General features: G+C 31.1%; 2 protein-coding genes across 3 annotated transcripts in view; one reads left to right on the forward strand and one right to left on the reverse strand.

Annotated features, from left to right (window-relative positions):
* The window catches only part of LOC148613816 (activating signal cointegrator 1 complex subunit 3-like), a 204,081-nt gene that overhangs the window by 139,454 nt on the left and 46,604 nt on the right, over nt 1-18,023 (forward strand). The gene's annotated exons all lie outside the window — the stretch shown is intronic.
* LOC148613819 (mannan-binding lectin serine protease 2-like) overlaps nt 1-18,023 on the reverse strand; it is a 43,857-nt gene that overhangs the window by 13,614 nt on the left and 12,220 nt on the right. The window lies entirely within an intron of this gene.

Below are 18,023 nucleotides of genomic sequence, written 5' to 3' on the forward strand. Positions count from 1 at the left end.
TCCCATTGAAATTTCTAAGTGCAGGCCAGGTAAACATGAGAAAAACTATATTCCTTAACCTGAATGCCAACAAACCAGGATAAAATCATAAAAACAAACACAACCTCATTGGACATTAAGGAGGTAGACCTAGGGTAAGGGACATAACTCTTCAAATCAGTGATATGTTTGTATCGTATTCAATTTCACCTAAGTCTATCAAGCTTTTATTTGAAACTGAATGAAATCAATCCTTGTTACTTTGATGCTTACATGAGATTGATACAACATGCAGAATACAAACGTTCTTATGATTTGCAAGAGTTATGTCCCTTACCTTAGGTCTACTTCCTTAAACCTCTATCAAACATTCAGTCTTCAAACACAACTGTATGTGACTTCAACAGAGATTGGAAATTTTCATCAACTGACTTTTTTTTTTTTTGATAAACAGTATTAATTGACTAATTACATTTTGGTAAACAGTAGACACGTAATGCAACTGTAAGCATGGAACACAAAACAATTTTATAAGTCAGACAATCCAATCACAGTCCACTTTTCACTCAAAATAAAAATATAGGGTTTATTATGGTAAACAACTAACAGATAAACTAAATCTAAGCATGGATTGGAACACAGACAATTAAAGGCAGACAATCTAATCACACTCCATCAAAGTTTGTCCATAGTGGACACAGACCTTTTGATGAAATAGTACCATAATATTTTGGTCTTTCCTAGAAATAATCAAATTGACCAGGCTTCTGTCAATATTTGCCCAATATAATGAATCTATACTAGAGCTTTTGACCACTAACAGGAAATTTAATATTTACACAATAACTGTCCAATATCTCTATATAATAGGTAACAAATTAACCTGTATTTATCTGTTGGATATATCACTTAATAAATAGGTAATAGCACTCAGGTGTGAATCAAGCTGTTCAAGTAGATTTTTATCTACATGATAGAGGGGTCATTATAGAGGTCATGACCTTTAGGGGATGTAAATTAAACATTATATATTCTGTCCTTTTTTTAAACACCCCATCTAGAGGGTGTTTATATTGGGCTGAAAAAATATTCTGACAGACGTGACAAAATTTGTTGACACAGAAGTAGATGATTGTGCAAGTTAGGAGGCACAATTTTGTCTTTAAATACATCATTGAGCTCCATCCATTATAGGCATAGCCTAAAATTATATTACTTTCATGAATAAACAAAGTAGTCATTATTTGTATTGTATAATTTTAACTACTAGAACAATGGTTGTTTAAAAGGGGGATAATTTGGGAGATGGTGTCCAATTTGTGTGCTTTGTAGCTGTCTCTGCTCTCTGGTGTCTTTGAATGTTTTTGGAGAAAGAAATATATTGAAAATAAGTATGGTGAATATTTCAAATACACAACAATCCCACTGTGTTGAAAATGTCAACCTAAGGCCATCCATTAGTGTTAATAAACAACGAAGAAACCACCACACCACAGTCACAGGGCAGGTCGTAGCTGACCCCAAAACATCATTATACACAGGTACAGCAAAAGTGTTGCCCTTGTATACTCAAGTAACATAAAAATAAAAGAAAAACTACTTTCTACAGAGATTGAAATAAGTTGGAAGAGTTTTTATCATGATTTAAAGATTTTTTTTTCAGAATGGGTTATAAACCAAGAAGTTTTCACTGCAAATTTTTTTTTTTGCTATGGTGGAAAATTTCGTTACCTGAAATTAAAATATCATCTGTTTTTTCTTTGATAATATGATGTGAGGAACAGTTGCACAAGTAGACAAGCAAAACTATAAAATCAGTCCCAAATTCCTTCTAGATTATATTGCAACCATAATTTCTAATTAGAACATGCATGTATAATATTTTGAAGACTTTGAACTGATCATTATCAAACTGTAATGCCCAAAATTTTGACTGTGTAGATGCTTTATTTTAGCAGGTAATTTATCAGATGTATTTTTTGATTGTATCCTCTCTATTGGAGTCCTTTGAGATACCCATCAATATAAAGTACTTAAATGTATTTGTACTTACATGTACATGTATTTGTTTTAGCTTATTGCAAAAATACTCATTCAGTGCTTTGATTAATGATACCGAATAACACAAATATTTGTATTACCTATTTCCTCTTTGATTATCACCTGTTAACGAGAAAATTGCACCTGGATTCCAGGTAATAAAATTCCAATTAGAAATGGTAATCAGCATATAGTGTTAAGTGATACATCATGATCAAACTGTAAGATTGAAGATATGTTTTTGTATATTGACTAAAATAGAGATGAAAATTAGGAAATATTGTCAAACTGATTAGCGTTTTGATTTGTAATGGATGATTTTAACTTCATATGTTTTTGCTGTTGAAGGATTACTTAGAATGAAAGTGAATTTATCATGTTATTGTAAATTCTTCTGTAGAGAACTCATCTTTCTTAACATGCAATAGGTTAAGGCTTAGTACATGTAGGAATTATGTTTAGACATACATGTAGTACTTGTGGTTAGGTAGAATATTGATAGAATACATTGATTTTCCAGCTCTTTTACTATTACACCAAAAATGATTAAAAAAGGGGGGTGATATTTTTCAACACTTTTATATCCTTAGAAACGAAGAAAAAGGAGGAAGGAATTTATTTATATCTGTCTAACTGTCCGGCTGTCTGTGTGTCATTGTCCTAACAAGTATTGAAAGGTAATTAAATTTCTGACAATAGATAAAATTTCTTGCATAATGTACATTATATACTTCTAACTGATTGATATCTTCTAGAATCAATCCATTTAACACAAACTATACTTTTTTTTTATCTTTTTTTGCCCTGTTACCACAAATCTTTTTATTTTCTTACCATTTTGTCAAAACATGATCCTTTTTTTTGTGTGTGTATGTACAGTATGTATGTGGTAAGACTTTCATTAACTACTGAAACTTAAAATTATAAAAATTGGAGGGAAAATTTAAAGATGAGCATATGTTTTATAAATAAAAACTATCCAGTAGTAAGTCTTTTGATATCTTTAACGATGTTTGTCCAGGTATGATCCAACACCTGTTGTACAGGTAAAAACGAGGACATATGGTGGTCCTACACCTGCCCAGGTATATACAGGTGGGCCATGTTGTTTTGATTGACAATATATCATTTATGTAATTAGGCTTATAAAAACAAAATTAAAGCTACCAGCATGAAATTATTGAACAGGTCGTGTGCTTTGAGTGTGTGCTTTGTGCGTGGTATTAAGTCTTGGTGATTATGATTTTTATAATAAAAATCTCTTTACAAGTTGTTTTTTTTATTTCTTTTGTCATGTAAAGTCAAGTTTGAGATGGAAGGAGAAGAGAGAATAAAAAAATGTAATTGAAAAACATTTTATGAGATATATAAGAGAAATAAAAAAGGGGGGTTCATTTTTGGAAGAAGCCATTTTACCTTGACTTTTAAATGTTAATGTTAATTTCAATTATATACCTGCCAACCAAATTATCATGCAAAAAAAAAATTTAGGGGGGAATTGGTGAAAATATTACATATTTTTTTAATATATTGTTCAGTAGCTTTCAGGTATTTAAAATCACATGAGGTTTCATAAAATCTTTTGTATGTTTAGGTAGTCAGTAGAATATATTGAAATTTTCTTGAAGGATAGATAATTCTTATTTTTTCAAGCACTGTCTTTTATATCTTTCACATATAATATCTTTTACTAGAAGGCTTCAAAAGAAAATTGATCTATGTGAACTCTTTGGGAATGAATCACTTTATACTTATTTTGCATGATTCTTACAAGGATCTTGGGGATAACAATAATTTTTTTTTTAAAACTTGACCTTAAGTAATTATTTTCGGTTAGATTTTTACCAATGCCTCCTTCCTTCAGAATACATGTACAATAGTTATATTGAGAAAGATATTCAAAAAAACAGAAAAAAAAAACTAATTTAGTCTGACTTCAGATATTTCATTGTTGAAAATCGATACAAAAAAAAAAAAAAAAAAATCCAATAGCATTTCTTTACTTGAGAGATTTATTGAGACAATTTTTAAGGTGGATTCCAAATGATACTGCTATCACCATGGAATACATTTTATGATATTTTAGTTTTAGATAGACAGATGGACAGTATTGATTTTCTTTTAATTGAAAAAGCAGAAAATGGCCATTTGTTGAACTTCTTAGCCCCAGTTTACACGTAACGGACCACTTGTGTTGGAGTAATGACACAGGTCAGATTGGTATTGGAAATTAAAGCTATGGTTATCATGACTTGAGTGAAGTGGTTCTGGATGAATCAAGCATTCATTGTTTTGATTTTAGTCTGATTTGAAGTTTAAATGGATTGAACTGATACTGTTTTTTTAAATCTTACAGCAAGTACAATAGGTAACATTAGGAGATATTACAGTGCATACAATGATGATGTTCAGGAGATAGACTTGGGTTTCCCTTGACCAAATGACCATTACCTTATTAAAAGTCTTAGGTTAAAGCTTTATATTTTTCATTCGGATTTTAATCTATATCTGCAAAAAAATTTGAATTTTGTTCTCTATTGTCTGGTTAGTTCATCAAGCAAGGATCAATTAAACAAGAGAGGATCAACTCTTTCCTATGTGATTTTTTATAGAGTCTGTCCATGTAAAAATCAAGCAGATCCTATGGTATATGTGGCAAAGGGTAAATTTTATCCCACTGAATATTTTGTTCCAGTGTAATGTATATATTATATGTGTGTCAAATGGTATAAAGTTGGTTTGAAATCAACAGTGGATTGCTAAGAAATTGACTATAAAATTCCCTAACAATGGAACCAAATTTTGCTTAAATTTAAGAGTTACCTCCACCTTTTCATGAATTTCAATGTTTTAATGTAAGTTATTTATTTCTCTTTAATCATTGAAGATAATCAAAAACCAACTTTCAACTTAGAGAAAGGATGCATTTGTGATATGAAATGAGTGAAAATTTTTTGAAAACAAATTTTTTCATGTGCCACCCAGTACCTGTTTTTTGTGTGGACTAGTCTCAACTGTTTTATTTGCAGTATATGTCCACAACTAGTTTCTTATTCAGGTTTAAGAAAAAATGTCAGAGAACTTTGTTGCTTTCTGTAATGTTTTGTTGACTGCTCTTCAATTATCAGATTCTGGTATTAGACTGTTTGAGAATCAAGCACACTAGCTCAACTCTGAACCAACCCATGCTTAGCTATTGTTGTTTTTAATGATGGGTCATTGCAGACATCTATGCTTTCTTGACAGTTTGCTGAATGCTCATCAATTAACAAACAGACATTAGCCCTCTAATAACCCAGAGCACTAGATCAACCCAAAGTGCCCCCTGTGTGATTGTAAGTTGTTGATAAGCAAAAATGTCTGAAGATGTGTCATTATGAACTTGGGTAATGTGTGGATATTTTTGTTTAATGTTCTTCTGTTATCATGTTGACAGTTTAGCCTTATGACCAAAGGAATTTCACCAACTCTTCATTAGTTTTGATTAAACTGACCCATGCCTAATTATAGTTTGTTGATAGATAGAAGTGTTAGACATGTGTCATGGTAAATTTTGTTGCTTTCTGAAAATGATTGTATGGTATTGGATTCTCATCAATCATTGGATTGCTATTTTTAAGCTAATGTGATGGATACCCTTGAGTGCCACTATATCTAATATAAATCATTGATGAAGTAAGGTTTTCCCATTTTACTCAGAAAGGTGATATGGGTCAGTTGGAACTTTCTGGTGGTACCAGTATTGTCATTATGTCAATTATATACACTTTTCAGTCAGCTGATTATACCTTTTCTGGGGAAGGAGATAATCTTCCTCATTTTGTCCAAATTCAGTCCTTATAGTAGGGAACTAAAGAATTTCCTTTTCTGTCTGAATTTTGTAATCTGGTTTTTATGCCATAAATTTGATCAGCCTTCATAGATTTCAATAAAATCCAACAGGTGAAAGGTTAATCTTCATGAATGTCACCTATTGATTTTTGGGTCAAAAAGTCAAGGGTCAAGGTGAAACATATACCCAATGAAATCATTGACATACAAACTTGGTGTTTTATTTTGGTCTTACACATTTACTAATGGGTTCAGATTTTCAGGTTAATGGAGGAAATTATAAATTAGAAAATGAGAATTTTTACAGTTCCTAACTCATGGTAAGAAGGAGATATATGTGTTGTGGTAGAAAAATATAAATATAGCAGTTTTTTGTTCTTTTTTCTATACAATGTATTTATATTTGCCAGGAAAATAGTGGGAACTTAAGATATCTCTAAAATTACCATGTTTGCTGTTTTGGACACCAAGAATTCAGATAGATTTCATTCATCAAATCCCCATCTATCAAGGAAAACCACTTCTGTCTCTTTATGCACTCATTGAGTACTATATTCAGAAATGGATGAGAGTCCATAAAACCTTTGTAATAGAACAACTGAACTATCATCAAACCTTTAATGATCATTTGACCATCATATAGAATAGATAATATTTTACTACTAAAACATGTACTTCATTATTCTGAGATCTTGAATTGGAATTCTTTTCTTCAAAGCATGTTCAAGTATCACTCTTTTAAAAATCAGGCAGTGGGTGAAACATGTTATGAAATAACAGTAACACACAACTTTGACAATGTTATTTGACTTTTTGTACCGTCCGAATCAAAGGTCTAAGATAAAATTTTACTTATAATTTTGGTAAATAAAATTTAAGTTTCATTAAATGGTACTGGATATCAACAGGGACAGATACCTCTGCCAAAAAAAAAAAAAAAAAAAAAAAAACCCTCAACTTTCTAACATTTTAATAAACAATAAAATTTTGTTCTTTTTTACTTCTAAGTTTCTACATTTCTTCTAAGAAAATAACACATGGCACACAATTTTTTAGGTTCTGATAATGTTTTTTCGATAACAATTCCAAATTTTCGATACAGATTTTTTGAACACCACTAAGTTATCAGTATTTGGCCAATCAGGAAAAAGAAATGCGATCAGGTGACTTGCGTTTCCACAGAAGAGCGTCCTTCAGATCAAAGGGTAAAAAGCGAAACTATACCAACTGCGTTATAGGTGCATCAGAAATATGTCTAAACATATCCAGTAATGTGGAGATCAAATAGTAGTGTTTAGAGAATGCATCTTAGAGTGACATTGTGTTATCAGATCAGTGGGTGTTTTACATAGATGTTTCAATTCTTCGCATTTTGCCTGGTTCTTACAAAGACTTGTACTAAAGAGCAATCAAAGGATGCTTAATATTTTGATTTTTATAGAAGTGAACAGGTGTCAGTTGGAACTTTGTTATTATATATAAGCATTTCAGTGAACCCCTAGCTATACTTGTTATGAACTGAAATCTATCCTATGAATAAATCCTACGATATTTAATTAGTCCAATAAGTTTATTTTGAACTATGTATCTGAACCCTAAGCCATGTTACATTTGAAATTGATATTTCTTGTTTTTTATAAAATTTGCCTGCTATATTTAAAGAGAAGGTTGTGCAGTTAGACGATTTCTTTTTTTGTCATTTGAGAGTGCTACTGTTTCCTTTGAGCCCTCCCCCCATTTTCAATACTTGTTTTGAAATAGCATCCTCCATCAATTTGAATCTGATTATTTATTATCTTATAAGCATGTCTGACTAGATGTTTGGTTGGTCCTGAAATGCTTGAAATATTTGCTGTAGGATGTTAAACTTCATTCAATCAGTATTATGGAAAGCCCAAAATTTTCAAGTTCCGAAATTGAAGATCCAACAATTTAGTATGGTTCTTTCTGAAAACCAGACAGGAGATGATTCATCATATCTCAAGATAATCAATGAAACTGTTCAGATATAAAATATACATTCCAACTCTTCCTATGTTCATTTCTTTGGATCTGCTATATATTTTTTTTGACCGGTTATATTATAAAAATTCAAGCAGAAAATTTTTTTGTACTTTTCTGTTGTAAAATGTTACCAAATTTTAAGTGTTAATGTCTGCCGAGGACAACTTTTATATGCACTTTTATTTTTTAAAACAATTTTAATGAGGTCTACTGAAGATTTCTTATAAAAAAATATTTTGGATTAAGATATACATGAATCGCTAATCAACTAACTAACTAAGGGGGCTTATAACGTCCTTGACTACCCTGTTGGTCTCGCACAGACTAATAGCTAATCATAAGCTTCTGCCTGGTTTATACGGCAGAGCTGCACATAATAGTTAGCACAGAGCAGTCATTAGTAATGTCAGTATCATGTGAACATGTCTTTTTATACTAATCTGAAATGGATACTTCTTGTATAGAGATTAATAATATTTTGTTAGGACATGGGTCAGATGAAACTTTGCTATCTTATGAGCATGTCAGTGAAGCATTGAATCCTCATTTATCATCTGCTAGCCACACGTTCACTGATATGGATGGCCGAGAGCCTAGGGCTTTCTGATATGGATGACCGAGAGCCCCATGGCAATCCAAACTAATGGCTTAAATTGATACCGGCTGCACGAGCCTGAACTCAAGTACTTAAGCAGAATATTGATAAAGGAAACAGTTGAGTGATGGACAAGACTATAATTGATTAAAAGGATCAAAGAAACAGATATGAAAAGAAAAATAAATTTAGCATGTGCATGTCCTTTTGTTAATTTTACATTTAATAAACAAAGATAAAATGAGTTTAAAAGGGTACATCGGTAACATCAATCCAAAACAAATATTGGCGTATTGATTGTTGGGCGGAAAATATAAAATAGTGGGACTCAGTGAAATAATGGACTCTGGAATTTTTATCTGTAGCTCAATGCTTGATTTATTTATTGCTTTTTTGGTCTGGTTTTTTTAATGTAAACCAAGGAAGGAACAATTAACTAATGTCATATTGTACGGTTAGGTATGAAAGGCTGGTTTCTGTTTTTATTCAGTAAAATAGATACAACAACTTGAAAGTCAATTTTTCAATGCTGTGACTGGTTGTCACACCCTTTTTGCATGGTTAGAAATTGTGAACAACTAAAAAGAGAATGTACAAGTTTCAATGCCTAATTTTGAAGAACTATGACATACTTTGGGGGACTCATTTTATGATCAGTTGTAAATGAATTGTTAACTTAATACAAATGGAAAAGACTCATGCAATGTCTGAATTAGACCTTCCAGTCACACAAAACTTGATCCATGCCTACATCCCCATGCCCCCCCCCCCCCAAAAAAAAAAGTTGTCCCCTCAAATGCACTAGGCTATGGCTGATTTAATGATGTCTCATCACCAACACAAAGCTTTGTTAACTTGCTTTCCTTCATTAAATACCAATTTTCTTAATTGACTTTTCCAAATGATTTCCCTTGGGAATGGAAAGGGTAATTTTTAAAAGTGACATTATATTCACTTTAAGTTATTTCATTTTTGGTTTTAACAATGGAGCAATAAAGACTGAAGACACTTTTATAATTGGATTCTGATTGCTTTCTCAAGTTTTTTTTAATGAGATTTGAGTCAGCGATTGTCAGAGAGTAATCAAGGGAACCAAGGTTATAGCGGTAATCAAAAGAATGTAATCCAGGGACAAAGACCAGACATGGAAAACAGACATACACAACAAAGAACATAAAGTAACTAAAATCATACATACAAAGTAACAAAAGCAACTCGGACTCCACTAAAAACTGGGAGCATGGACCAGGTGCACCGGTAGGGTAAGCGTCCTCTGCTTTTCTAGAAACACCTGCCGAGTTGCTCATAAAAAGCAATAATGTCAAACTATAATGCAGTCCTGCAATTGCAGACATTATAGGGCCTGTATGTTGTCTTCGTTGTATTAAATTTTCAAGTCCCCCCTCCCCCTCATTTAAATTGTTTATTTGAAAGTATTTGAGTCTGGTCTCAACTTTACTTTATTTTATTTGCACATTTTACAATTTTTTTTTTCCTTAACAATATGAAAAAATAATACTTATATGATATTACATATTTTAACTATATAAAACGATATTTAACTTAAAAAAATGATTTTTTCAAAGAATTATTATTTTTACAACAGGAAAATACTATTAAAATGGTACTTAGATAATCTTTCATTTTAGTTGGGGTACCATATGAACTTGCCCACTAATTTTGCTATTGGTTCTTTTGACACTGTTTAAAAACATTTGAATTGAATATAGATTTTTAGATATAACCTAATACTGACACAGTGATGGGAGGTCGGAAACCAAATTTTAACATTTTCCCATAGTTTAAGTTTTAATAGAACAGTCAAAAGGGGGACGTCACATAGTTATTTCATATCTAAATTTAATAACAGTTTAATTCCGTATTGTTCGATATTAATTCAGTATACCTTTAATTGGTCTATAAGATACAAATAACACCCGTTTCACATTATAACAAAACTATAAATTTTCAGCTTAAATTTCATTATTTGATCGTAAAAATGGCAGTTTGCCCTGTACATTTATTAATCTAAAATGTCGTATATAGATGAAACAAATATTGTGGGAAAATATTATGTTATTGTTCTCTTTAAAACTGATAAATATCTAATATATCTTGATATCTAACAATTCTGCCAAATTTATGTAAAATCCAAACAAAACAGTTGTGTTGATGACGCTTTTCAGTAACAATAGTTTTAAAATGCAGATAAAACAGTATTTTGTCTCGTGACAATAGGTTAAGTATTTTCTCTATGATTTTAATCTTTTAATTAATTGTTTTGATCTGTTTGTTTTGTCTTCTTCTTTTGAAAAATAATATTCAAAGGTAATTAAAGACATGCAGAAACTATTTTACAGAAGGAAAAAAAACAATCAGATTAAGGCCAAGGAAATTTTTAATTGTTTTTTTTGGTATGTCTCCTATCAGATAATAAAAAGGTTTCACCACATTGTGAAATTTCATCCAGTTGCAATCATTGAATATCGTCAAAAAAAAAAAAAATACCAAAGCCTCAGCAGTTGGATGATTCAAATACATGAAACTCCAAAAACATGGCCTTGACACAAACATGTGAAACAGACAAGATAACATACACAATGGAGCGGAGCCGAATAAAAAGATTACTCATAAAATCTTAAAATATGTGAAACAAGACGTCCCATATAAAAACTAAAGCATTAGCATTATGAACTACCACAAAAAAATAAAACTATTGAGGGTCTTATTATAAAATGGGTTAAAAATAATCTAAAATTGCCATTAAGGTAACTCCTTAAGATGATATTAAATTGTTATACATCAAATTTATGCTATTTAAGGAAGTAGACGTAGGGTAAGGGACATAACTCATGAAATCAGTGATATGTTTGTTGTATATTCAATTTCACCAAAGCCTCTCAAGCTTTAATATGAAGCAAAATAAAATGAATCCAAGTTAATTAGATGCTTACATAAGATTGATGTAAAATGCTGAATACAACGTTCCAATGATTTTTTTTTCAACTTTCCAAACATCTTACGAGGGATAAAATTTGTAGTCCAACTTTTTAAATATTTTGTAAGTTAAAAAAAACTTCTTACTCCTTACTTTTTGAACATATGTTGAGTGATGAAGGTTCCAAGTTGAATTTATTTTCTTAACATTTTCCATTGGAAAAGATTAGTATTACTTTCTGAAGCAATCAGATTTCCAGGTTAAGTTTGGCATTTCCTGGTATGGATTGTCTTTGCTGGTTCACAGATGGAAAATCATAATTTCAAAATTATTTTGAATGGCCTAATTTTATTGTCAATGCAACTGTTATTTAATATCTCTACTGTTTGAAGGAATGACAATTTTATCTTTCTCTCTTATCCTTTTGAAATTTTGGAAGTATAAAAAAAACTCAAAAAAAGTTTATCTTAGATAGGTAAACCTCCATTGAAGCAGTGCTTCCTCATGACAGAGGAGATTTTTTACATATTTATCAGGAATTTCATACTGGATCCACCCATTTAAAAAATACTTGTGACAATACAGTATAGCATGATATTTTCATTTAGGGTTCTATACTTGATAAAGATGCAAAAAGGAGGTGATGAATTTATCACTGAATAAGATGTTTTTGCTATCTGTAGATTTTTTCATAGACTTATCTTCAATATCATATTTTTTAACAGTTTGCAATGTATACTGGTATTTTATCCTTGTATTGGAAATTTTGGGGCTTTTTGTATTCAAATCAGCTTTTTTAAGGATTTCCCTTGTAAAGTAATGTATATGCTTCAATTCCGAAATTCATCAGTTTTAAGTTTTTTTTATTGTGTGAGAAGTTTATCACATTGCAATGAAATTTGGTACATATGTTATGTATGTTTATCTTAAGTACCCATTAACTAATGTGTCTGCTACATAAATTTTCCCTTGGGCTTCAAATAAATAATTTATTACTGAAATATTGTAAATACTTCAGTTTTAGGGATAGCATAATACTAAGAATGCTTGTTGTTGGTGTGGGATGGAACATTTTATTCTTTATTCAACAGGTAGAGTATGAGAGAGCGTTATAATCCTGAATAATTTTTATTAGATTATTATTTTATCCCAAAAAAAAGATTATGTTTTCATTAAATGCAAGAACAAGGGCCAGTGAATCTGGGACTATGTTTTTTTATAACCCCTGGAAATAACGGTTAAAAACAAAACCCTGGATTCTAATTTCCAATGAAAATGTGGACATTCAATAAACATACCAAGGGACATTACTCTGCCAAAACTTGTCTTATTGAACACAATTTGGATAGTTACCGTTAATTTATCTTGATGTTCACAGTAACTTGATATTGCTGTGGAAGAATCTATTTTTCTTTTGGTACCAAGGTGGTATTTGTAGTTTAATTCATTTAAACCATCAATTCAAATTCCCTTACAAAGAAAATTTCTGTAAAACTTAGAGGTTCTACTAAAATCCACCAATGTACTAATGAAATTTTGACAAAGCACAAACAGTGATAACAACAAACAAAAGTTTGTTAGCAGAAAGTCAAAATCTCATACCACTTCTAAAGTCTGGTCAAGGAAATGATAAGATGTCAGACAGACTGACAGATGAAACTGAAATTTATAACAAAAGTTGGTTAAGAAGTAAGTGACCTACATCTTAAAATTGCAGATAGTGTTTACCTGAATTTCCAAATGTTATGAGAGACAAATCGCATATTGCTGCTATATATCAAATTATTTCAATATTAACTGCAGCTGGTTAATTAAACAGGGGTGGAGTGGTAGGTCGAGGGTAATATATTGTTTTGGGAGGCATGGAAATAGAAGTCATGTTGATTTGTCATGATATGAATATTTGATGCAGTAAAATGCATTAAAGTGTATGAAAGTGTTATGAGTTAATGCAGTGTCTGGTATTGAGATTATACTGAAATAGTACAGAGTCTTCTAACATTGGGTTAAAAAATTGGTCAGATTTTGTTCGGAAATTATGGGCACATGTCTTTTTTAATGCTTATTTATTACACCAATTTGTATACATATATTATTTGTCTGTCTGTCTGTCTGTCTGTCTGTCTGTCTGTCTGTCTGTCTGTCTGTGTCCATGAATGCATTATACAATAGATGAAGATTACTTTGCAATGCTAAGTCAAAAATTGAAAATGCTAGTTAACTGATTTTTATAATGCTTATAAAAGTTAAGAATTTTAATAGATGAACAGACAAACAGACAAGAAAGCAACATTATACAGACTCATAACCCATTTTAGTTAGGGCATTAAACTCATAAACAATTATGGATCAAGAGCAATTCTCATAACTCATATTGTTCTTTGTAAAATCTTACAGATTTATTACTCTAGACAATTAAGGGTGCTTTGTTTCAATTATAAAGCTTAATTGAGACTTAAGAATCCCCAGTGCTGCATTGAATTTTTTTTCAATGAAAAAGGAAAAAGTCAATTAAATCTACAAGTGAGTACTGCAGGTAGCAATGTTTAAATCATGAGGGGTTAATTTGTTGATAGGAAAATTAATGGGTGGCTGTTGTGAAACGGACATTTTTTGTAATTGTTTAATTTGAATTATTATATATTACCCACTTAAGCAATTTTTTTGTAGTGTTATTTCAGAAAGCATTCAAGGAGTTTGACTGGGATGGTTGTAGATGTAAACGGGTGGCCTGCTTCTCTCCAAAATATTTTGAATTATACAGTTATTTTTGCTCATAATTTTAATTTTCTATGATTTTTACTCATAACTTTCATAAATAGAAAAAAATGGTGATTTCTTTTAATACTTGCTACAGAAATTGGTATTATGTGATATTTTCTGAAAAGTTGGGTGTCTGTCCATCCCCAGTGGTTTCCAGATGATAACAGGATAATGGATCAATGAATTATATTGAAACTTTGCACAATTGTTTACAGATTCAGATAAATTTCAGCAAAATCCCAAATGTAGTTTTCCAGTTTGATCCATTTTTGACATTTTACCCCCCCCCCTTTATCACCATATGATGGGGTATCACTCAGTGTTCCATTAATGCCTTTTTTTTTTTTTTAATTATAAAAATATTTGTCTTGATATAAGAAGGCTCCAATCTGATTGGACTTGAACCACTGAAAAAGGGGGGAGGGCAGTTATCATAAACTTAACATTTTTTGACATTGAAGAGAAGTAATATTAAAAATTCAATTCCATGGATGAAGACAACAGTTATTTGCATACCTCCTTTTCAAGGTATGTTTTGGAATTCAGTTTTCCATATTGTTTTCAATACAGGAGTGTATATAATTTCTATAAGCCCACAATTCGAATGCCTTCATACTATTAAGGAAACAAGAAAACCGGTAACTTTTATTAAAAATATTGTTTATTTAATGATATCACTTCTGAAATCTTTTAGTATACTCCTGTATTACCTTTCAAGTGCACCCAGTTTGTCTTAGGTGGTCATTTGCAGGTGTTTATTTATAGCCAATTGAAGCAGACTTGATAAAAATATGAGTAGAAAAACATAATTCTGTTTCCAATCAGACTCTTCATATTTGATCTCTGCATAAAAGCAACATTTTTTTTTAAAAGCTTTGTTACCTGTTTTTCTGTATGGGTGCGTTTGAATCTTAGTCCTAAACCTCATATTATATGTTAAATTGAAGCAATTGTTACATATAACTGGGATATAAGAGAAGTACTGGTGCCCTGTACTGATAGTACAAGATAATGGTGGTTTTATCATGCTGACACATAACCACAAGTCAGTCACAACAATGTCTGGTAAAACCTACTGAGTCTAAGAGTTCTGTACTTTAATAAAACATGCAGACATCCATGCCAATATTAATTTGTTGTTTTCTATTTAAATCCAAGTTTTTAATTACATTAAACACTATAAATAGCCAAAACAAACAAAGGAACAAGGTTATGGCCAATGTGGAGGAGGGAGGTATTGCTAGCCATAAAACCAGGCTTAACCAACCATTTCACTTTGATACACTTATACCAAGTCCAGATCATTTTAATTAATTTTTTTGTTTGTTTATTTTTTACTTTACCAGTTCATGAGTTATTTAAATCTTCAGATTTATGATTATGAGTTCAGTAATTTTGTTATTACCCTTATTTTGATTGCATCTACCAGGTGACCTTTAACCTTAAATTTGAAGTTATTAGAAATTTAAGAAACAATGATTGTTCATTATAGTATTTAAAATCCCTTACCGCAATGATGGCTGACTTTCCGAAAATTCCAGTACAATAGGTGCAGTATGCAGTTGTTTTCAGAGCACTGATTTACATACTAAAATATGTCAATTTGTTACCATGACAACTATTTGACCTTGTAAGCATAGTATCTCTCTGTGACAGTCAAGTTTTGTCATCAAAAGATGTTCTTTACATCTAACATCTGCTAAGAAGTATTTAAGATGCATTTTGTTGAAGTTATGGATATACATTCAGCAGGATATAATTGAAAGAAGATTCTTTTTGTCTTAATTATGCTATTAGTAACAGAGGAGAAGGGAATTTATGTGCCCTTTTGGCCTCTGTTCACACTGGAAGACATACCATTTCTATGCATAAAAATTATATCTGCATTTGTGCTATGCAATCCAATAGTGATGAGTTTTTGATTACCCCTATGAAAGTATATTCTGAAAATGTAGCTTCACCATTAATTTTATTTTATTTTTTTTTTCGCATACAAGACTTTGGACAGTATAGCAGTCTGCACTTAAAAGAATTGCTAATGGATATTGTTGAAATGTTTGTTCATTTAAACACATGGACTGCTCTGTTGCACCAAAAAAAATCCATGAAAATTCATTTAGGCAATTGACTTCGTTGTAATCTAAATGAGTTATTTTAAACAGTAAATTCATGTTTAAGTATCTTTTTAATTATAAGACTTAATTCAGCTTCGTGCAACCCAGTTCTGAGCTTTAAGTCATGGAGCAAGTTGCTCGTGGGTCACTTTCTCATTAGTTTGTTATATATAGTACTATGCTGCTGTTAATGTTAATGTTAATGTTAATGTTAATGTTAGTTAGTGTTGGTAAACAATTGACACAAAAATAAATTGGCACCGTCATATGATTACAATTATCTTGTCTTGAAACAGTTCCAAGTGGACCTGGGTCACTTATCAACTATTAACATTCTTTTGTTACTGTTCTAATAATATGTCTTTCTATCTGTTACTTTTCTGTGCAACTTCATATCACAGTTACAGTACCTGAACCAGTGCGTGCAACTATAATAATGATCAGTCTTCGGTCACTGATCAGTCATCGATCCGTTAAACAGATCCATTTCACCGATGATCGCATCATGCGATCACTGAGCAGTAAATGTATTTCATGGATTCTGTTTCGTTTGTCAATGTTTACTTATATTTTCTTAATGCAATATATTTAAACATCAATTATTTACTTGTATTTTACTAAGTACAATATGTTTGTTTAATATCTTAAAGTTTAAGGAACATTGAATATGGTCGATCCGAACTGCTTGGTCATTTCCCTACATTAAAAAAATAAATTTGATGCACAAAGGAAAATTTCTTCTTGAAATATTTGCCAGAGTTGTAGTCATAGGTGAATCAAAGTAGTTCTATCCACCAGTTGGCGCTAAAAAATTTAGTTGGATATCACAAGGAATAATCAGTCACTGGTCATCAATCCATCAAATAGTTAGATGGATCAGTTCAGGGACTGTATAATATGATATTTTGACACAAGCTTAACACAAGTGTGTCACATCACTAGATTTGATATCAGGCTTTGGTGACAAAACTTTCTTTTTAATAATTGAAGCACAGACCATTTTCTTCCAGAGTGAGGGCCTGGGATTTTACATTGAGTTAGAAATTTTCTTTTGTGCAGGAAGCATCCAGAGATAAAACTTTTATTTGAATATCTACATTGATAATAAATTGGGGAAATTATCGAATCGTGTTTTTTTTTCTGTCCATGGCCGAGTAAAAAAATTTCTTTTGCTCAAATTTGGAATAATTTCATTTTTTTCAAAATAATCCTAGGCCCCCTTCAGTATGAAAATGGTAGGTGCCTAAGTTTAAATTTTGACCATATACTAAACTTGTGAAATAGCAATATCTGTAGTGGCCAGTGGGTATTCTCTTCAGTTCGTACTTTGTATCTTTGATTATAAATGATTAACACAACTATGAACCCATGTGTACCATCATATGATTGAATCTTTACAGAAATGTCAGACAGACTGTGAAATTTTGTGCAGCAGTTTTATTTTCGCTATTTTTGCGCCAGGATTTGTTATGTGTAACTGTTGCAAATATTTTCTTCGAAGAACATCATAGTACAATTTTATGAACAATCGTGAATTTAAAATTGCGTAAAAGCAGATTTATAGCAGAAATCAAAAAAAAAAAAACAAAAAAGATGGAGCAAACATTTCCTGGTTTACAGTAATTCACATGTCATGTGCTACAGTAACCATTTCATTTTTCTCTTTATATTAAGGAGGTATACCTGGGGTAAGGGGCATAAGTCTTGAAACCAGTAATATGTTTGTATCACATTCAATTTCACCTAAGACTTTCAAGTT

This window comes from Perna viridis, chromosome 6 (genome assembly GCF_037379345.1).
Source record: "Perna viridis isolate PV_CMFRI_1.1 ecotype Kerala chromosome 6, ASM3737934v1, whole genome shotgun sequence".
NCBI lineage: Eukaryota > Metazoa > Mollusca > Bivalvia > Mytilida > Mytilidae > Perna > Perna viridis.